Below are 22,330 nucleotides of genomic sequence, written 5' to 3'. Positions count from 1 at the left end.
CTGCAGGACTTTGTGTGTCACCCATCTGTATGTGTTAAGGGTGTCTGGGTGCTTGTCTGAATTATTTTCATCATATTACATGGGAGGGTCTAAAAGTTATCTTGTTTTGGTTTTATAGCATTAGAAATGTATAGTCTCTTCAATGGCTATGATCAGGGATGGAGGAGGGGAAATTCTATGGTTATTTCCATCTGTCAGGGTTTAATGGTAATAATGTAATCTTCACGCGGGACGCGCCGAATTTCGGAAAGTCTGCCTGCCTATCTGCCTACTTGCCGTGAGGGGAACGGCCAGCAAGGGGCCCATCAGTATTTCTCCCACCACCAGCGGGTCTGCCGTGAGGGGAACGCCCAGCACGGACTGCAGCTCCCAGCAGTCCTCGCTCACCCCAGGCGCTTGCCTTTGATGTCAGCAGGCAGTGCCGGGGGAGCTTAAGAACACAGCTGGTGCCCCGCAGTGCGGGACGCGCGCGGGCGGCGCCCGGGCGAAGCCCGGGACATGGGGGGGCCGTCTGCGGCCGGAGGAGGCCGGGCTGGGCCACCCTATTTTCCTGTGCAATTCATCACCCTTGGCACTCGGAGCAGGTCTGTGTATTTTTATTTCAGCTTTGATAATTGTCCTCATCCGTGCCGTAGGGCAGTGCTTCTGTAAAGTAGTCTCACAATGAACAAATGGAAAACGGCCGGGAGGGTGGTCGGTACCCTGGACACTTTCCTAAAAAGAGCGGAATCTGTTTTAATCCATGAGATAGAGGCCACTGAACGAAGACTTTCTTTAGACCCCAGGGTTTTAGGGGGGGGCCACAGCCTTGCACACTCTTAAATGTCTCCGGGTCAACTTCTGAACTGGCTGCTCCCAATGATTGCCTGCGGTCCAGGACACCTAGCCCTGTCACATTTAGCCCTGAGCACCACCCGCTCCCTCCTCCAAGTTCTTCGTGCACCCCCGCCGGCGTCACCACCAGAGGGATGAAAGTGGTAGGGAAAATTAACAAAATGCCACAGAAAAAAGTAAGGAAGGGGCGCAGCACTACAAAACAAAAACCCCTTATGCCATCTACCGCTACGAATGAGGTATTTGTGTTTGGTAGTTCAAGCGCAGTACCCCCTCCACCCACTGATAACTCTTCCAAAGTACCTACCGACTTTAACCACTTTTTGAGTAGAAGTGACTTTTCTTCTGTCCTAAAGAAGCAACTAGCTGTCCTTCTTGAGCCGCTCACTAAAAGATTGGACTCTGTCGACACCAGGCTTTTGCAAGCCTATCACATGAGGTCCAGGCTCACTCCCCCAAAGCTGCCTCTACCAGTAACACTCTAGCTTTGGTGGGGGACATTCATAAGGACCAGTGCGGCAATATGGTTCAAGCAAAAATACACAAGGCTGGGGCTGACTCTGTTGGAAGCATGAGAACCGTCCAGCTAAGTGGGCCCAGTAATGTTGAGACAATCTCCAACCAAAGGTCATCAGCGTTTAAGAGCCCCCCGAGGCCGAACAACAACATTAACTCTGGTTACCAAGTGAGGCATCCCTTTCTTCATCTGCCCCCGGAAGCATCCCCTTACACGGTCATCTTGGCGAACGTTCCCATCCTCCCCCAGGGCATTCAAGAACACTGGTCCTCCCTTAAAAATAAGGCCCTACATCACTTGAACAAAACGACAAATCTTGGGGATGGTCTATTTGAGGAATTTAAAATGGCCAGACGGATTGAATGGGTTGGGCAATCTGCCAAATTTTTAAAAGGAGATTGTGTAGTCCTAAGCTTTAGGTCCCCAGGCCTCGTTCGTCATATTTTAGAGGCAGCTAGTTTTAAACCTGTAAATGGGGCCTCTATTGCCATACTCCCCCTTTGTTTTTTTTACCAACAGCACCCGTCCCAGGGCCACCGGGATGCCCGTATAGCAAGACGTAACCATCTTAGGCCCGATTTTTCTATCCAGCTTAATAATCGTTTCAATGTTCTTTCACCACTTGAATAATTAGATTGACAATGGGTGGGAACCAAGGGGAGAGTACTGACAGATGTATCTGGGATTGGAGGGGTGTTATCTAATACCAGCCACCCTAGCCCGCCAGATCTTTTGGTCCAGACCTCTGTTACCACCATTGTCAACACACCCGCATCTATCCTGGACTGCTGCCCTACGGTCCCAGTAGCTGCCACTGGGCCCCTGCCTTCCTCACAGGATGTATCCATGCTTATTTCCTCGTGGAATATAGCGGGTGTCAGGACCCCAAGATTACAGATAGGTTTAATTGCGCATCGAAGACTCAAAGTTTGTACACCCCGAGCAATGGAAGGTAAATGGGTGGAGCTGACTCGGAAATGGCGCCAGAAAAGGCCACCAGAACCGAGTAGCTGTTAGCGTTCTAGTGTTTGGCAGAGAACGCGCTGGAATCCTAGGTGAGGCTCGCGCTGCTTAGGAACTGAGCACTTCACCAAGAATTCTAGAGAGTCAGGTGCGCACTTCAGAGCGCGCTGACAAAAAGTGTTTCAGGTTTTGTTTGAAGGCTTTTCAGAATCTAAACTGAAGGGCTTTCGGAAGTCAGTAGATACAAGTTAGAAATCCGAGTTCAATGAAGTAGTGACGTTTGAGGAGAACAGCAAATCTCAGTTTGTGAAGATTTCGCACTGAGTCGTCAGGGCGAGGAAGCAGCGTCTACAGGAGCATCTGAAGGAAGAAAAAGAAAAACGAAGCTAAGTTAACGAGTGTATATTTGTCACGTCAGAGAACTGAAGTAAATTACTGATATCAATAGAGTAATATAACTTACTGTGAGGAAAGTGGCTTTACTGTAATTCTTCACAGAGGTAACGAGTTGTAACGGCAAGTCCTGAAAAAACGTAGAGAGAATTGCAATACATGTTAGAACGCTTGAGCAACTAAAAATAATTAGAATAAGATAAAACCATACTTACCACAGAAATAAGTCGTCGGACAGTAGCTAAGAACAGAGAGTAAAATTCCACCACGAAAAGAAGAGAAAACATAAAATACACAGATGAATAATTACAAATAGGAAAAGACCTCAAACCCAGTAAGTAGAATACCAAATTAAAATAGATAACACCTAGTTAAAAAGAAAGCAGAAGTTCTTAACAGATAAATGTAAATATATTGCAGGTGTGCAAAAAGAAAAAGAAACTGTGAACTAAGGCAGATACCAAGGAAGATAAAACATAGGAGAGTGAAAAGAAAAATAGGAAAGTAAGTAAGAAGCACAGAGAGAAAGATTCATATGAGGCAGATAAACCTTGGGTTCTAGCTATTTCCTTTTTAATTGCAGACGAAGAATATAGTTAAGAAATAAAAAGCACACACAGAAAAGAAATAAAAGAAATAGAAGAGAAGCTGAGTTCTGGAAATGGCATGGTAAGGAAATAAGGCAATAGGGGTTAAGAGATAAGAGAGGTTAAGGACTAAAAGTTTATGATAACAATAACTCTTGTCTACAGGTTACCTCTTCAGCAATAGAAGTCTGCTGGACGGACTCCTGAAGAAAGCCGCAGAACAGTCTCTTCTCTCTTTTGTTATTTTATCCATTTTCCCCTTCCCCCAAGATAGCCACTCTAGAGACTTGTCACACTAAGCTCTGGATTGCTGTCGGGGTGGATTTGGGATCTAGCATCTCTGTTCCTGTGTAAGTTGAGTACCGTAACTAGAGTCTGACAGCGGGCCTGGAATCCAAAATTGTGTCAGCTGATTGGGCATCCTTTATCAACGGTGTAGACATCCTTTATCAACGGTGTAGACATCTGGGCATTCCAAGAAACCTGGTCTGTGGATAACATATTTCATGTCGGTTATTTAAATTTCTCGAAACCGGCATATAAGGGCTTAAGGGGGAGGCCGGTAGGAGGTCTATCATGCTGAGTCAGGCAAAAGGAGGGGATAACTGTGGATGAGATACCTCTCGACAATCCCGACATCTTAGCAATAAGAGTAAGATCCTCAGGAGGACTCGATCTACTCCTGTATAATGTTTATGCCAGAGGGCAGCTGGGGGGCAGGTGTTCTCCGGTTATAGTAGTCCTTGAGTCCCTTTTAGTCGAGGGCGTCCATAATACCAACTTGATTATAGCCGGTGATTCCAACACATGCTTTGAGCCGCTGGACTTTGACGATGGTAGGCTTAGTGAGGAGGTGGATGTTCTCTGGGGTGTGCCACAATTGGATCTCCAACCCATCAAAAAATGGACTGAGGCAGCTCTCCAGGTTAAAGGGCTGTGTCTGGAATAGGGTCTCAGGGCTGTTAATGGCAGGACGAAGTCTGACGTAATGGGGGAGGCGACCTTTGACAATGGGCGTCATAAAAGTAGGATAGACTACATCCTAGTTAAAGTAGAATTTTGGCACCATGTCTCAGACATGAAAGTATATCCCAGCCCCGAAAGCGACCATAACCCCCTGGTGCTCACACTAAATGGGCTGAGTTTTGGCCCTATAGTAACTATAGAGTCGGTCAGTTGTCCTAACCACGTAATATTGGGTAACGACTTGAGAAGGGTCCGCTGGGACAAGGTGGCACTTGATGATAAGAACATGCTAGAAATCCGGACACTAGTCTCAGGCTCTGTAGAGGAAATCAATGACTGTGGTTCACAGGAGGCTCTCAAAGTCAAATTACCTATAATCCACAAAGAGCTTTTTTGTAGTCTGAAGGGGTTCTTTTTAAATTCCAAACCGATAAGAGCGAAATGTAAGTCAAAACCCACTTCATGGTATAACGACACCTGTAGGTCCTCCCATAAAGCCCTCATGAAAGCAATCCAATCCAGGAACCATTCTACTATCCAACAGTCTAGGGCACATTATAAATCCACCCAAAGAGATGCAAAAAGGGACTGGGACGAGAAACGATAGAAGGATCTGTTGTCCGCTTGCAAAGGGAGGAATATGTCTCGGTTCTGGGACTTAATAAAATGGGGGAATGGGCAAAGGTTGATTACCCCAATCAACAATGTGGATCCACTTCACAGGGTTGGCTTTTTTGAAGCCCAATATCATCAGGGTACGGAGTGTGAAACGACTGTTCCGGTTATAAGCGTCGACTCTCCACTGACGGTTAGTGCCAAGGAGGTTGAGGTGGTCCTAAGCAACATTCCAAGTGGTAAGGCTCCAGGGCCTGATTGTATCCCTCCAGATCTTTTTAAACAGAATAGCGACCTGTGGGTTCCCTACATCACGACACTGATTAATTCACTGGCGCGGGGCACACCATTCCCATCTTCTTGGTGTGGGGCGGAAATCATCCCGATCTACAAGAAGGGGGATCGTTCCGCTCCGGCCAATTATAGGCCCATCAGCCTTATCGATGCACTCCAAAAAATTACTGCTCGGGTCCTCTTGAGCAGGATCTAAAGCTGGATGACTAAAGAGAACATCTTATCTTCCTTGCAAGTAGGCTTCCGGGCGCATATGGGGACATTAGACCAAGTTTTCAGATTTGTCATGCTTTACTGGAAGGATGTCCTTTTAGGTAAGGGCCTGATATTCGCAGCATTCGTAGATCTGAAATCTGCGTTCGACCTTGTTCCTAGAGCCAAATTGTGGGACGTCCTGTTGGGACTAGGGTTACCCAAGGAATTGGTGGATTTTGTGGTTAAACTCCACAATTCCAACTATGCCCGGGTTCGGTGGGGGAAACCAGGTGAGGTCACCGAGAAGTTCAGTGTTGGGAAGGGTGTTCGCCAGGGGTGTGTCCTGGCCCCAACCCTCTTTTCTCTTTTGATCAATGGGGTGGTGCAGTACCTCGATAACAGACGCGCCCATGTTGGCAGGCCAAAGGATACCTCTGCTCATGTTCGCCGACGACACCCTGATTCTCTCAAAAACGAGGCAGGGCCTCCAGTTGGCACTGTCTCGCTTTGAGGAGTTTTGTGGCGATCATGAGCTGGTTGTCAATGTGGGAAAAACTAAATTTATGGTACTCCACAGGGCATGGCCTGTTTCTGCAAGAGTTTTCATGAGCGGGAAGCTCTTGGAACAGGCCAACGTTTTCTCTTACTTGGGTATCACCCTAGGTGCAAGGCTGAGCTGGTTACCCCATGTGAAGCTACTTGCTTTGAAACATTCCCAGCTAGCAGAGGCTTTGATAAAGGAACACAGGCTTTCTCAGACCAAGCCAATAGCCCCAGTTGTTAAATTATACACCCTGAAAATCATCCCGGCTATACTTTACGGTGCCGAGATCTGGGGTTGTAGTAATCTAACAGACCTAACAAAGGCCCAAAATAAGTTCTTTAGATCTATAGTGGGCCTCCCCAGTTCGACCCCCGCACCCCCCTCCTCCTTGATTTAGGCTGTAATACAATCGAGGACATCGCCCAGTTCAGAATGTTGGCTTTCTGGAGAAGGCTCTGGACAGTACCAGGATTAAGCCCTTTCGCCAAAGCCTTAGCTGAAATAAGGGGTCTGGATCGCTCTAATAAGATCTTATGGCTATCCAGAATTAAAGCCTTACTTACAGAGATGGGGATGAGGGACTTATGGGTGTCTCCAGAGTCGGCTGTTTTTCCATCAAAAGTATTATTCAGAGCAGCCTACTGGGATTTAATTAATTACAGGAGGTACGCTAGCACAGGAGGCTCTTCATTGTCAAGAGCTTTTCTGGATTTTAAAGATAACCCCCAGCTGGAAGGTTACTGGGACCTTATCACCAAACCCAGAGACCGCAGACTATTTCACCAGTTTCGAGTAGAAACCCTCCCGTTAAGGAAGTTCACTCGCAACTGGACAACCGGTAAGGGTGATAGGTGTCCATTTTGCCCTGAATCCGTTAAAACCATTGACAACTTACTATACGTTTGCCCTGCCTACCGGTTACCTAGAAGCGTGTGGCTTAAACCCCTATGCGGAAACCTGGGCACGAACTCAGCAATGACCGCCAAGAGATTACTGAAAAGCGGGGGCAATGCCATTGTAATAACAGGGGTTGCCAAAGTTTTTGAGCTGGTCTTGGGCTATTCGTGAAAAAGTTGGTGGGTTATGATTATTAGTTAAGGTCATTTTTAGGGACGAACTGTAATAAGCTAAGCAGGCGTATGTACACATGTAAAGTGTTTTCGATTGATATACTTAGTACTGTTTTTAAAAGTTATTTTATCTTTCTTCCTGTAAATTTGGATGTGCCTTTTATTCTTTTATACCTGTCTTTTAAGATGAACAATCGAAATAAAGACCTTTTTGAATTGAATTGAATTGTAATCTTCACATAAAATATAGCAAAAAATCCCAATCACCCGCATCTTTTAACCAAGGTACTCAATAGAAAAGACACTGGTTTGGAATGGGCCACAACATCCTAGGATCATGTCATGTCAGAGCCACAAATCAGTTATCTTATAGAAGAGAGGGAGAGATGCAAGGAAGACAAACATATAATATGTGCCTTAGCAGTGTAACATCAGTACTTGATATGTATTCTGATGACATCCAAGCTTATCTCTAGCACAGTGAGGAAGTACCATGTAAGTCCCAGCCCAATCAGGAATCATCTAACGATCCTGTCCGAATGACAGGTACTCCTCAGGATTCGTGCGATGCTATAAGGGTTCCACCCCTTGACATCCCCAACTGCTACAGTAAATGCACAGAGTATTAGGGCGATCAAGTAAGGGAAGGCAAACGAAGGGAACAGCAGGGAGTAGAATCTGTAAAACAAAGAACTGGTAGATGAAACACAAAGGCATGCAACACTACTCTCAAAGTGTCTCACTAGTAGATGTTTTATTTGACCTGTCTCACGGACAACCACCAGGCTTCTCTATGTTCAAACAGCGGTATTACAGCATACCCATCATAGCAGCCAGGCTAGAAATCTTAAACAGCAACGTTGTGGTGACGGTGTAACAGTTTTGAATCTCAGGGAACTGATATACAAGTCTCGCTCCCAATGCGCCCCAGGGGGATGCACACCCGTTGAACAGCACAAGTGCCTCCCTGTTTTCCTTCCCAAAATCAAATAGAACGAAACATTCCTTGGTCGAGGAATAGTACAAAAGAAAAAGGCACCCTAACGAACCATCCCTGATCCCAGGGGTTTGGCGAGGAGTAGAGCGGAACAATCCCCGGTGCAGGTAGTTGAAGAACAAGCGACCAGTACAAGGGTTCACTCGGCCCAGAATAGTCACTGCCTAGACAGCTGCAGGCAGTATAGTAAGTTCAAGCCTGGCGCCCTCTCCTTATAACGCAAAACAAAAGTGCCAGAAAATCAAGTCAGGGCGCTCACTCGGCCAACTATAGAAACTTTGTTGTGTGCTCTTTTGATAGAGTGTGTTTGCAGGACCAGATGGGCAAAACCGAGTGCCCAACTCGGTTTAGCCCAGAATTCAAATCAGACGCTCTTACCTCAGAGCGCGGTGGGGGTCAGAATGGCTCCTGCAGTCCTCGGCAGTTAGCAGTCATCTGTCTCCAGGAAACGAGGAAGTACCGAAGTCCAAACCAAATCGAGGCAGTCTGAGAACAGAGCGTTCTCTCCGGTTCTCACTAAATCTCCACGAAGCGCGGATCGAGAAACAAACATCTGCTGGGGTGGCAGCAAAGGCTGCCTCAAGTCCGGGAAAGGCAAATCACGAAGAACAAAGTCGAGGTGGAAAGGCAGACGCGTCCGCAAGTCTGCTTCTCTCTCGGTCGGATCGAACGGGACTGGGTCGCGATCCAGTATAACGCACGCCTTTCCAGCGTATGGCGTAGCTATTTACAGACGTGGCTCCACCTCCGTTGTGCCACAGGGCTCCCTGGGAGTTGAAGTTTAGGCAGGTGAAAACGGTGGTCAATCCCTGACAAATCAGGGCTTGAGTCGAATGGCTGAGGAGAGGTTACGGAACTGCAACTATGAGGGCTGCAGCTTGCTGGAGAAGCAGGAATATTCAGATTTACACAGAAGATCAGAGAGATTCAGAATTGCAAAGGAGTGGAAGAAAAACAGGGAGCAGAAGCTAGAATGGATGCAGGAACTAATGGAAAGGGTCCAAATGGACCAAACTGGTAAACAGATGACAAGAAGAGGAAAAAATAACAAAATTGAAGTATCACAAATGGGTGACAAACTGTCGAAAATCAGGCTTTCTCAGGCACCTCCCAGTGCCTCTGCTGCCCTTTTATCCCTTTTATGGTCATTGAACTATCAGGTCCTAGAAGTACCCCCCAAAACCCGGACGTGAGTGCTAGGTTAACTTTCCTGTCACCATTCTCCATATTTGCCAGGCCTAACCTCTTCTGTCCCTTACTTATAGTAAGGTTTGAAACCTGCATGCCTGGGTAGAGGCACTATGCTTGCATGATATTTTCTGCTAATACTGACTGCAGTCTACAGTTGTCTCCCCTCTCCCCAAGATTTTCCTCCATTGATCTTACATTTAGTTAATGAAATTGAGAAACCAGTCAAGGTCCAGGCACGAAAAAGACTGACTTTTTCTCTAAGACTTCATATCCTTTCCAGGGTGTAAAGCCCCAGAGTTGACCAAAATCCATACAGGAATCAAGGATAGCCCCCCTACATGTTTTTCAGACTCTTCTCTCAATACATTGTTGGCCTAACATGAGGCACATGGAATACCGGATGTTTATACCAGATATATAGGTAAATTAAAATGCTTTGTTGATAGCCAAACTAATAGCCAAACCGATCTCCCAACTTTATGTTCTGGACCGGGTATATGGTGACAGTCAACCTGCATCTTATGTTCTGCCTTGACTTTAAGGACATGCTGATAAAACCTTTTTCTAACTTCACCATTGTGTCTAAGGAAATGTGTAACCAAGGGGACAGTGCTGGAAAAAAGACAGGCAAGACAGGTGCGAAGGCGGATAACAGAAGAGCAATAGAAAGGCGAGGTTCCCATAAAGGTGTGCAAAATCTTGTTATAGGTAAATTCCCAATTGGAAATCCAGTTGTTCCACTTATTCAGGTGCTCCAACAAAGACTACTCTATATATTGTTCTTATGTCTAGTTTCACCTCTCTGTCCATCTGTAGATGATATCTGGTTGCTGGAAAATGTTTTACTCCTACGGTCTTCATCAGTTCTTTAAAGAAATGAGCAATGAGTTGAGCTCCTGGGTCTGTAATGATGACAATAGCAAATCTACAAAGTGTGAATATCTTATTGAGAATCACTTGAGTAAATTCTACTGTAGCTGGAAACCCTTTAAAAAAAAAGACACACAGATGATGAGCGGAATGCAGAACTAATCAAACATTCACCCCCAGTCAAGAGATCCGGGTTAAATCCATTGTTCTTTTGCTCACCATGCCACCCCAGTTAAGACCCAGACATATGCAAATCAGTCGTGACCCTTTCTTCTCATGAGAACAGTCCAGCTCAAACTGCCAGGCCAGGCCCTGGACCGGAAACAAGCATCCTGGGACCAGTTTTGGGGCATAACCCCTCATCAACCAGTCTAGCTTGAATCCCGTGGCACAGTGAGCCTGGTACCCACATCTGGGCATACCCGGCGCACTAAGGGCGAGAAAGTAAAAGACACAGAGGAAGGCCTGGCTTGGCAGTTCGGACTGGACTGTGAGCAACAGGGTCAAGATGGATTCGCATATGGCCGGGTCTGAACTGGGATGGCGAACTGAGCTAAAGAAAAATGATGGATTCAACCTAGATCTGTGACTAGGTGAAAGTGTCCGAAAAGTTTCAGTGCTTCGTCCATCATCTCCTTGCGTTTGCTTTGTTTGTCCTAAGTTGGCAGGGTATGCAAATACATGGGTCCCTTGCTCACGTTGCCACTGGATTCAAGCTAGCCTGGCTGATGAGGAGTGGCACCCCAAAACCAATCCCAGGATGCTTGTTTCCGGTCCAGGGGAGACCTTGCTTGGCAGTTCGGGCTGGACTGATACCATGTGGAACAGGGTCACGACTGATTTGCATATGGCTGGGTCTGAACTGGGCTGATGAGCTAAAGAACGATGATGAATTCAACTCAAATCTGTGACTGGGGGTAAGAGTCCAAAGAGTTTCAGCACTCCGTCCATCACCTCCTTGTGTATGCTTTGTTTGTCCTAAGCAGGCAGGGTATGCCCAGATGTGGGACCCTTGCTCACTTTGCCATTGGATTCAAGCTAGCCTGGCGGAAAGGGATGTTACCCCTGAAACTGGTCCCAGGATCCTTGTTTCTGGTCCAGGGAAGACATTGCTCGGCAGTTCGGGCTGGACTGTTCCTATGAGGAACATGGTCAAGACTGATTTGTATATGGCTGGGTCTGAACTGGGGTGTCGAAGTGAGCTAAAAGAACGATGATTGATTCAACCCAGACCTCTGACTGGGGATGAGTGTTTTCAGCGCTCTGTCCATTATCTCCTTGTGTTTGCTTTGGACTCCCTGTTAAAGGCACAAAATATAAAATTTTAGTGAAATAATCAACCACCAGTAATGCATTGAAGCCTTCGTATGGTGGTAATTCTACAGGTATTCCCATAACAGGATCCATAGTGAGCATCGTTCGTGGCTGGGCTGCTACAGGAAAGATTGCAACAGTGCTGTAGTTTTGGCTTTGTTTGAATAAAAACACTGATGGATAAACTCCTTGACATCAGTATGCTGGGCTACTAAAGGTTTCTCTGTAATAGGTCTTGCATCTTCTTTCGCTCCGGATGTCGTGCAATGGCAATTTGTAGCACCATTTTAATTTAATGACCTGGAATGAAATTCCTGATTTGGTAAATATCATATATTAGAGGCGATTTCCCATATTCCTCCTATCCTTTAAGTCTTTCTTTAGCCGTTGTTCACCAGCAATATGTCCTTTTCTGAGTTCATGAATTGATCTACAATCTCTTTTCCTTGCAGGGTGACTGGTTAAATGTTAGGAGCAGGCATCTCATCTCTTCTTCTGTTTTCCCATTTGCCTAAATAATGCATCAGCCTTTGCTTGTATTGATTGTATCATATTTCAACATTTACATTGCTCCTACTACCTCTATATGAGGCGTTGAAGCGCTTGACTTTCTGTCCGTCTATTGGTAACTTTGTATTGAAACCAGTAGAAGACCAAGGCACACCCTGCATGCCTCGCATTCAAACACTTCAAGGAGTACAAATACAAAATTGTTTTAGGATCAGTCCATAATGTGATCACAGGCAGTGCTTCTTCTAGTTTGTCACTCCACTGTGAAAGCCATCTTTCATCACTAAAAGCTCATAACGGCATAGCATTCAGAAGTGGGAAGTGTTCTGGAATAACGTGCCACTGGATGCACAGCTCCAGTCTGTGGATCTCTATGTGACACAGCATAACAGATGGCCAATGCGCATGCATCAGTTTCCACGATGAACTGCATGTCTCTGTATAAGAGTGGTTGTGAATGCTGTCTTAAACTCTTCTTTAAGAAGGTTTTTCTATCTTGAACCCAAACAAGAGGTTGTCCTTTTTGAGTAATTGAAGTCATCACTTGACAGTGATCAAAGTCTTTCATAAAATGTGCTTGCAAAAATTCAGGAATCTTAGTATTTCTTTGACATAGGTAGGAACAGCTAATTCTATCAAGGCCCTGACCTTTTCCTTATCCATACTTATGTATTTTGATATTTTAAATGCCAACAAGGTAACATGATCAGTTTGAGAAGCATTTTTTTTTGCATTGGCATACAAAAAGTGATTCCTGAGCCTATTCATAACTTTTTGTTTGTAGATGCATGCGGTCGAACAAATATATATCGTTCACCCAATGTTGAAACACCTCAGGGGTGTTACGTAAACCAAACAGCATGACCAATACTCATAATGGCAATAACGCGCACTGAATGCTGTCTTCCATGCATTCTGCCCACAAATTCTGATCAAAATGTATTCCTGTTGAAGATCCAGATTTGAAAATATCTTATCCTTCTTTTTCTAATACAAGTTTAGTAGTAGAGTAGTGATATAAGAGGAGAGGATATGATTTCTGGTGGCAATAGCATCTAACTTGCGACAGTCTGTGCATCGCCTATAGTCCCCATTTGCTTTAATCCTTTCATGTGCTTTGCAATGTCAGATAAACCCTTCATCTACATTTTTTGGAAAATTTTGCTTTAAGCCTCCCTCTTCTTTCATTTTGAGAAGATAGATTTTGCTGTGAGAAATAGGGGTGTCTGATGTAGTCATAGGAAAGATGAGGTGGTAATAAGTCCTCTCTTTTACGACTGAAGATATTTCTGATTTCTTTATAGGCCCCCTGAATGGCACCTTTTTGTGAACTCTAGCTGACAGCTAGATTCTTAGATCACGTTTTATACAATTATGAAATAGAGGTTTTGGACATGTTCACTTCTTTCTGAAGGATGCAATTGTTCAGGCAAAACTCTGACCCACTAATGCCTGGAAGTTCCCTGTCAATTTTGGGGTCATGCACTCTAAGCCAGGAAGTTCCCAAACTAATTGAAAATGTTGCGGAACCAGGGCGTGGCCAACCAAGTTAGCCTGCTAGACACTTCTGCCTGCACTCCTGTTGACATTGCAGTAATCCTGCCCTAAGCTTTCAGTATCTGTGCCCATCCTCCCCTCTCTACACTCCCTCGCCTGGTTATAGTGCTGGGGTCTGTGGGGAGACCAACTTCGCTCATGTGTACTGGAGTGCACAGTGATTGAAGAGACTGTGCGTCAGATTGCATTTGGCCTCTCCACGGCCGGGCCTTGGACGTGCTGTGTCCTTCGGCTGCACAGTTGGCTATCAGCGGTGTGCCTATGCTTCTGGCTCCCTGTCGTGGGATTTCCCTGGGCTGAGAAAGTTTCCTCCAAGGTCTGACCTACTTGGAGGAACCGGAGAGTGATAATGTACCGGCCAAGAAGTGTGACCCCCAGCCCGATGTGGGTGATGCTGCGCAACTCTGGAAGGCGCCAAGCTGTGCTGGGGAGGCGGAATGTGATTAATTCTGATACCAGATCTGGTGGCTGCCCAGCGATCGGCGGGTTGTGCGGTGCACCCTGACTCTGGTAAGAGTGCCTGCAAAACATCTGTGACCCTGGGAGACTGCTCTCCACGTGAGGCTGGCAGATAAGGTGAGGTGCTGCGGTGCAACGTAGCTCTGCGCTGGATTCCTCATGAGGCCCGAGACTGTAAATCTTACTTACAGCCAGAGTTTAATCGTGAGATTTGAGATTGGCAGTACGGCCTATGGCGCAGGCGCCCGACCCTCTTAATATAAGACTGATCTGTGGCTCTGATCTCAGGACTTTGTGAAGCATATCTATTGCATTTAGGGTTTCGCAAATACTTCTTGGAATAGCCCTGTTGTTGGTGTGAGGGCCCCCGATCCCCAAGCATGGACGCTGAATGACAAAGCCAAGGCCAACTGGGGGGGCAAAATACAGCAAGGATGGTGCCGGTGGGGCTTCCTATTGGGATAAGGCTGAACCGCGGGTGCCTACCACCGAAGGACCTGGAAAAGGTTTAGCAAGATCTTACCCAGGCCAGAGCACTCTGAACTAGGAGCTTGTTGGCTATGCCCCTTGTTTAATGACTCCCCTGACAGGTACAGCACTCTTTGTCGTGAAGCGTCTGATAAAGGGGGCTGCGGTTCCCTCCTAGCTCTGCACCTGCTCTTGGGTAGGGACCAGACAGGGCACGTGGACGCCCTAAGGAGAACCCTGTGGGAAGACGTTGGCAGTGCATTCTTCATGAGGAACAAGTTTTTGTCTGCGGGACAGTGTTTCTAGCTACATAAGAGTTAGGCAGGATTTGTCCAGCTAATGGGCGGGTTCTGGCCCCCATTGTGACCACTGATCCATGGACCTTACTGTCTTTAGCTGCCGCATAGACCCATATCGGAGTTGGCATTGAAAAGTATGAAGTTCCAATGGCTTCCCAGCTACTTGCTGTGATTTATTTAGGCTCTCCCCATGGCTGTTGTGAGAATGTGCCGGCTCCTTGCGGGGAGCCCCCTCCATAGGAGTCCCGGTCCCATAGGATACTCCCAGTCTACCTACCTGGTAGACCTGGTTGCCACCTGAAGGTGAACACAGTGGTCCCTGTGAGTGGAGTGAGCCCTCGACCTGCTAATGAATTGTTGGATTGACATTGAGGACCCCAGCTATCATGGTTAAGGACAAGGAAACAAAACCTGCACAGGCCAATAATATTGTTAACTACACTCACACCATAAAACCTGCCGAACCAGATGAGGAGAGTGGAGGACAGGGTCCGGTGGAGACTGCTGGAAGAATGACAGTCTCAGTCCCATCTTTAATGGACTTGCTGGCGGCAATCCAGGGCTCAAAAGCTGTGATGGTAAATAAAATCGACGCAGTTGCCATTGATGTAAACTTGCTCCGGACTGATTTGTGGAAAGTGTTATTCTGCGTATCCAGTGCAGAACAAACCGATGACACCCTACAACAAGAGGTCCACAATCTACACCCTGTGATATCAGACCTCCGGCAACTGCAAGCTCACTTAGATAAATGCATAGAGGGCTCTGAGGTGCAATCCCGGAGAAATAATCTCCGATTCATGGGTTTCCAAGAAAGGGCAGAGGGACAATCTGCTGAATTGTTCCTTGAGGAGTGGATCCCTACTGCTCTTCTCCCACAGAGACTTTCTGAATTCTTTACAACTGAAAGAGCCCAAGGCGGCTCGCGCCCATGCCGAAGCCTACCCCCACTCCAAGAGCTATAATCACCCACCTGTTTAACTGGCGTGACACCATCCTTTAATGGGTCCGGGTGCAGGGCCCTTCACTGTTCCAGGGGAGACGTATCGCTATATTGCCTGACTATACCCAAGGGTGCAAGAACAGAGAAAAACGTTATGGCTGTCAAGAAGCGTATGAAATACATGAACTTTAAATATAGCCTACTCCTTCCAGTCAAGCTCTGAGTCCAACATGAAGGGACAGTGTTGTTCTTTTTTGGTTCTGGAGACTGGAGTTACTGGCTAGACACCCTAACGCAGACATCTAGCCAGAGCACGGGGAAGCGGGAGCAACATATCCCAAGCACTTATAGACAATCTGCCCATCCATGGAGGCACAAAGGACGGTGGGGGATTCTTGATGACAAACAGCAATCAGAGAAAATTGTGGTCTGTCCTGTTGGTACATTTGGGGCCACGGATGTGGTCCCAGACTCGAGGGACTCCTTCCAGCGATGCTGCAGTGACCTGGCATGGCTAGTGATAACACAGGAATGGGATGACTCTAATGTTTTGGATGACTAACTGTGAGCACTGGGGGAACATGTATAGAGACTCTCAGTGGTGAGATTTCTGTGATCCCAGTCATGACTCTAGCCAGACTCGGGTCACCATGTATAGTAAATCCTACTTGTTGAGAGGAGATGTCATTGTTACACTGTTCATGGAGGGAGAAGTGCAGAAATGCTTGTGGTTTCTTATGTTTGCTAACGTTGAAGATCTATTACGTAGACATGAACACTTAGGAGAAAGGGCAGTGGACACTAAGGTGAGGCTTGAGCACCTTTGAGCTCACACCCTCTCCTGGGTCCTCACCTAGGATAATTTTATAGCATTTACCTGTTTTCTTGTTTGTCTTTTTGCTTTCTGATTTGGGCTAATGGGGCATCCTCAGCAGGCCCTCAACTGGCAAATAGTTGGGAGGGACGATTTGAAACAGCTGCCCTTGGGGAGGGGGAATTAGGCAACTGTTTAATTTTTAGGAGTTTTTATGGTTGGGGAATTGTAAATTGCTCTTGTGAATTATGGACCCAGTTACGACTCCTGGCCCACCTCCTTTTAAGATTGGAAGTGTGGCTGCAGCTGCTTTACCGGCAGGGACAGGAGGGATTATTACTTTGTACAGACGGCACAACACTTCACTAAACTTATATCCTGGAATGTCTGAGGTATAGCCCAATTTGAAAAGTGTAGAAGGGAATATCTGAAACTCTACAAGGTGGTACTCACCTTTTTACAAGAAACACATGTATGGGTGACTGCGTTCCATTGTTCCAGAAGTGTTGGAGAGGGCAACTGTATGCCACCTCCTACTCAAGTTTTCCCAAGGGGTGTTGAATTGGGTGGCTCAGGGGGTCCCCTTTCTGCATAGGGCACACGTCCTCGGATCAAAGGGTCGATACATAATATTACATGGAACACTAGACAGCTGAAAAATCAGGCTGATAAACGTGTTTACACCCAATAATGGGTGCCCCGACTCCTATACTAGGGTCACGACCGTGGCCTCACCTCATCTTTCTGCTGATGACATTATGTCAGGGTACTGTAATTGTGTCCTAAATGGTACCTTAGATCATGACCCACCCAGATTACATACTAAACCTGCCTGACTGAGGCATGACACATCATGATGCAAGAACTACAACTTCTAGATAGTTGGAGGGACAGACACCCACAGGTCAGTCAATTCTCCTGTTACACCCCTGCTGTGGGGGACCCACAGCCAACTGGTCTACTGTCTGGTCTATAGCAATATAGCACAGATGGTGTCTGGAATTTCTTATCTGACCAGATATTGTTCAGATCATTCCCCTGTCCTTTTTATCTATGGTAGGTCGCGCAGGTGACCGGCAATACCATTAGGGTGCCTTCGGTGGAGGCGTTGACAGATTCCCCTTTTAAGGCCATTGTCTCTGATACATTGACACATTATTTCCATGAAAACTGGGGTACCATGGGAAGTAGAGCCATGCATTGGGAAGCAATGAAAACGGTTGTCCGTGTGGCTGTCTCATGACAGCCCACGGGTCAAACAACAGTTAGAGAGAGATATTCAGGTGCGCGAGCTGGAACTGGAAGACTGGCGAGTGGCCCATGGGGCTGTGTTAGACGATTGGTGACGACTTGAAAAGAATTTGTAGACAGCACACCGCCAATGACTATGTAGAGGGGGATAAAAGCAGGGCAATATTGGCCCGTTTGGCCAAACAGGAGAATACCCGAACCCCAATTTCAATCATGTATGATCATACAGGCCGACTAGTTTGCACGCAGCATGCCATTTCTGATGTCTCTAAGTCCCATTTGAGTAAGACCTACAATACACAGGAGACACCTCCTCTCAAGGACATTGAGGACTACCTACTGGAGATCCCGCTGCCAAGCCTCGCTCCTGATGAATGACTTCATCACACGGGAGGAGATTCTTTCCACAACCTGCGCTTTAAAAACAGTAAAAACGCCAGGAAGTGACAGTCTTCCTGTCAATTTTTTTACATTTATGCGGATGTACTAGCTGACAAGCTCCTGGAAGTGTACGAGGAGGCTCTCCACCAAGGCAGGCTCTCGCCTACGCTGCCTGAGACTCTGTTCATAATCCTGCTAAAGACCCAACAACTGCCTCTGCATACAGACCTATCTCTCTCTTAAACGTTAATGTCAAACTCAACAGCTCTATATTGGCGAGTTGCTTTCTCCAGTATCTTATATCCCTCATTCACTAGGATCAATCAGATTCATCCCTAAGAGAAGCACATTACATAATTTGAGGTGGCTGTCTCATGTCTGCCACACCTTGCAACAGTTTGATGACCCATTTGCCTTGGCATTATTAGACATTGAACAAGATTTCAACTCCTTAATTCGGACGTACCTCGAGCTGGTGTTGGAGCAGGTGGGGATAGGTCCTAAATTTATACAATGGGTCCAGCTATTATATACTGACCCATGTGCACGGGTGCGCACAGGAGGGGAAGTCACCAAATGGCTCAGTCTACATAGAGGAACCAGACAGGGATGCCCTCTGTCCCCGCTCCTGTTTGCCCTCGCAATGGAGCAACTAGCTGAAAGACTGCACAACGTAATGGGCCCCTGAGAACTGAAAAACAGGGAGACAATTCATGTGGTCTCCTTGTACGAGATGATGCCTTGATATATCTCTGACACCCAACATACTTGGTACCCATACTTCTGCGTGTGATACAGGAGTTTGGATAACTTTTTGAGCTCTATGTTAACCCAACTAAATCCTAACTGTACCCACAGGGCTCCTAGGCTGGGGTGACAACTGAGGAATCTCCCAGGGGTAGGGCTACCTTGGGAACTGAGCGATGTGCGATATTTTGGAATCCGGCTGGCGCCGATAGCTTAGTCGTTCCTAGAGCCGAATATTGGTAGGGTGATGATAGGCTTGCGCGCATCTGTGGTGTTATGGAGGGACTTGCCTCTATCTTTAATGGGTAGAATTGCACTTGCGCAAATTATAATACTCCCTAGGTGTCTCGATGTGCTTCAAGGCATGCTTTATGCGATTCCCAGGCAATACTTCAAAACGCAATCTATTGGCTTGACCCTGAGGACTCATGGGAGAAATCCCTTCTGAAGGGCTCCTATGCTGACAATGAACTTCCTGTCTTGTTCATGGCAGGGTATGCCCAGACGTGGGTCCCTTGCTCATTTTGTCACTGAATTCAAGCTAGCCTGGCTGTTGAGGGCTGTTAGCCCGAAACCGGTCCCAGGATGCTTGTTTCCGGTCCAGGGAAGACATGGCTTGGCAGTTCGGGCTGGACTGCTCACATGAGGCAGAGGGCCAAGACTGATTTGCATATAGCTGTGTCTGAACTGGGGTGGCGAAGTGAGCTAAAGAACGATGATGGATTCAACCCAGATCTGTGACTGAGGTTGATTGTCTGAAAATTTTCAGCGCTTCGTCCATCATCTCCTTGTGTTTGCTTTGTTTGCCCTAAGTTGGCAGGGTATGTCCAGACGTGGGTCCCTTGCTCACTTTGCCACTGGATTCAAGTTAGCCTGGCTGATGAGGGCTGTTAGCCCAAAACCGGTCCCAGGATGCTTGTTTCTGGTCCAGGGAAGACATGGCTTGGCAGTTTGGGCTGGACTGTTCCCATGAGGCACAGGGCCAAGACTGATTTGCATATAGCTGTGTCTGAACTGGGGTGGCGAAGTGAGCTAAAGAACGATGATGGATTCAACCCAGATCTGTGACTGGGGTTGATTGTCTGAAAATTTTCAGTGCTTCGTCCATCATCTCCTTGTGTTTGCTCGGGTCTCAGGTACGTCCTGATATGCATTATCAGATACTACAGGTGTCAAAGATTTGGGAGAGAACAATTAAGAGAGTGATCCGTTGTGCGCCTTTTGCACCAGATCAGAGGTTGTGGTATCTGCAACCACTTCGTAGGATAGCAGAATCAATGTCTGTACAATGAGGGATATTTGGGGGATGTCACACTCTAGACTACTGTATTCGGATGAACGGTTCATCACGCGTGATGATGCAGTGGGGACCTTTTCCCTTAGTACAAGACAATATTTACAGTATGCAAACATTTCAGCCACAGGACAAGAGATCTGGCCTGTATTTCAAAACGCCCCGCGATGCTTCAAACCCGAGGCGCACTATTGGTAATGGCAGGGTGCTGCCATCTGATCTCCCATCTCTATAAAGCATTGCACATCAATCTTCCGGGAACCCCTTCCCCATCCAAGCTAACTGGGCTGGGATATTAAATGAGCCGGTAATGGTGAGGGAATGGTTATGTATACATGAGTAGCTCCAATGCCAGGTTTAAATTAACCCAGTACTTTTTATTCACCAAACCTACCTCTACCCTTGCATGTCATTTACTGTAGCCGTTGCACACTGTACCGTAGCCCAGCAACAGATTTTCTACATATGGTCTGTAACTGATCAGTCCTGAATCCCTTTTGTCGGGCAGCACTGGATAATCTTAAAGGGGCTAATGGATGGCAAGTACAACTAGAAATAAGACAGGTACTGCTGGGTCTTATCCCTGCCCCCTTCAAGAAAAAATAAGTAGGAGGCTTGCCCATCTGCCCAGAACTGGCTAAACACCGAATAGCTATATAATGGATGAGTGCACAGCCCCCTAGATTTCTGGATTGACTAAGGGATGTCTGTGAATGGGGAACAGTGGTAGAAATCCAAATGAAACATGTCCACAGGGATTAGAAACTAGACGATGACTTAAGAGCGTGGACAGTCATGGTCATGGATTTGAGGGCACCTAATGCTGAGGCTTCACCTGAGGATCCAGCTAGTGATAGACATGTTTGATTCTTGAGGGGTACTATGTTAATACAACTGTTTGCACTATGTCTCTGTGAAGATGTATACAAATTACTGTATGGTGAAAATATGCACAGGAAGAGGTTAGGGTGCTTTATGTATATGTACATGGCCCCACTGGAGGAGGTAGTCGCCCCGTTTGGTGTTAAAATCGTGAGCTACGCTGACGACACCCAACTGGTCGTCTCTCTATCCCAACCCGACCACGGACCGGGCTCCCTCCACACCTGCCTATCAAAAATATTTACCTGGATGTGTGAATCCTCCCTGAAGACCGAGATTATGCTACTAGGGCATAAAGGATCCACCCTCCCTCCATACATCTGGCCCACCTGTTTGGGGGAGCCCCCCTCCCCAAAAAATGAGATCAAAAGTCTGGGGATCTGGATGGAACAGGACCTCTCATTTAAGACCCAAGCAAAAAAAATGGCGGGAACCTGCTTCGGCCTCCTTCGATCGGCTCGGAAAGTCCTGCCTCTCCTCCCACAGCCCTCTCGGAAGCTGCTTATCCAAGGACTTATCCTGTCCAGATTGGATTACAGCAATGCCATCTTCCTTGGGGCACCGGAAACCACTTTTAACAAACTCCAACAGATCCAGAACGCTGCAGCACGGCTTCTCACGGGCACCCCAGCCAGAACATCAGCCAAACCAGCACTTAAACTTTTGCATTGGCTCCCAATACGCGAAAGGGTAAAGTTTAAATCCCTATGTTTGGCACACAAATTGTTGCAGGATAAGGGCCCCCCCATCCTAAAGAACATAGTCGTGCCCTACAAAGCCAACAGACCACTCCGCTCAGATCATGAACGCCTAGCCACAGTGCCCAGAGTAAAAAAAACACGTACAGGAGGACGGCGATTCTCAGTCAACACAGCCAAGCTATGGAATTCCCTTCCCTTCAAACTCAGGATCGAACGCTGCCATCTGCGATTTCGGAAACTCCTAAAAACCTACCTCTTCCCTTGACCCCTTCCTTTTCCCTGATACCCCCTCTGGTCTCTCTGTTTCGGCTTAGCGCTGGGATGCTTTCGGGTAACTATGCGCTCTATAAATCCGCATTCATTCAATTCAATCACTTTATGTTATATGGTTGTATTATTTTGTGGTCCTATGAATGCTCCAAATGTCCATGATAATAATAACATGAACTGTTTTTCATAAATAATGCTTTAAAAAGACTAAAACATATAAAAAGAAAATAAAACATTTATTTGTTTTCCAATTCACGCGCGTGTCATGTGTGTTTGGTATGAGTGAAGTAGTGAAAGATTATCAGTATTGGCAGTTGTGTCGTTGTATCGATTAGAGATTGGTCCAGCCTTACTGATTACGGGCCAGAACCATTTATTGATTTTTATTACTCATAACATCACTG

At 46.6% G+C, this 22,330-nt stretch overlaps 1 protein-coding gene across 1 annotated transcript in view; it reads left to right on the top strand.

Moving 5' to 3' along the window:
• LOC146808916 (ly6/PLAUR domain-containing protein 3-like) overlaps positions 1-22,330 on the top strand; it is a 279,643-nt gene that overhangs the window by 197,818 nt on the left and 59,495 nt on the right. The gene's annotated exons all lie outside the window — the stretch shown is intronic.

Source organism: Triturus cristatus, chromosome 7 (genome assembly GCF_964204655.1).
Source record: "Triturus cristatus chromosome 7, aTriCri1.1, whole genome shotgun sequence".
NCBI lineage: Eukaryota > Metazoa > Chordata > Amphibia > Caudata > Salamandridae > Triturus > Triturus cristatus.
The sequence above is the reverse complement of the archived record's forward strand: the minus strand, read 5'-3'. Positions and strand labels throughout refer to the sequence as shown.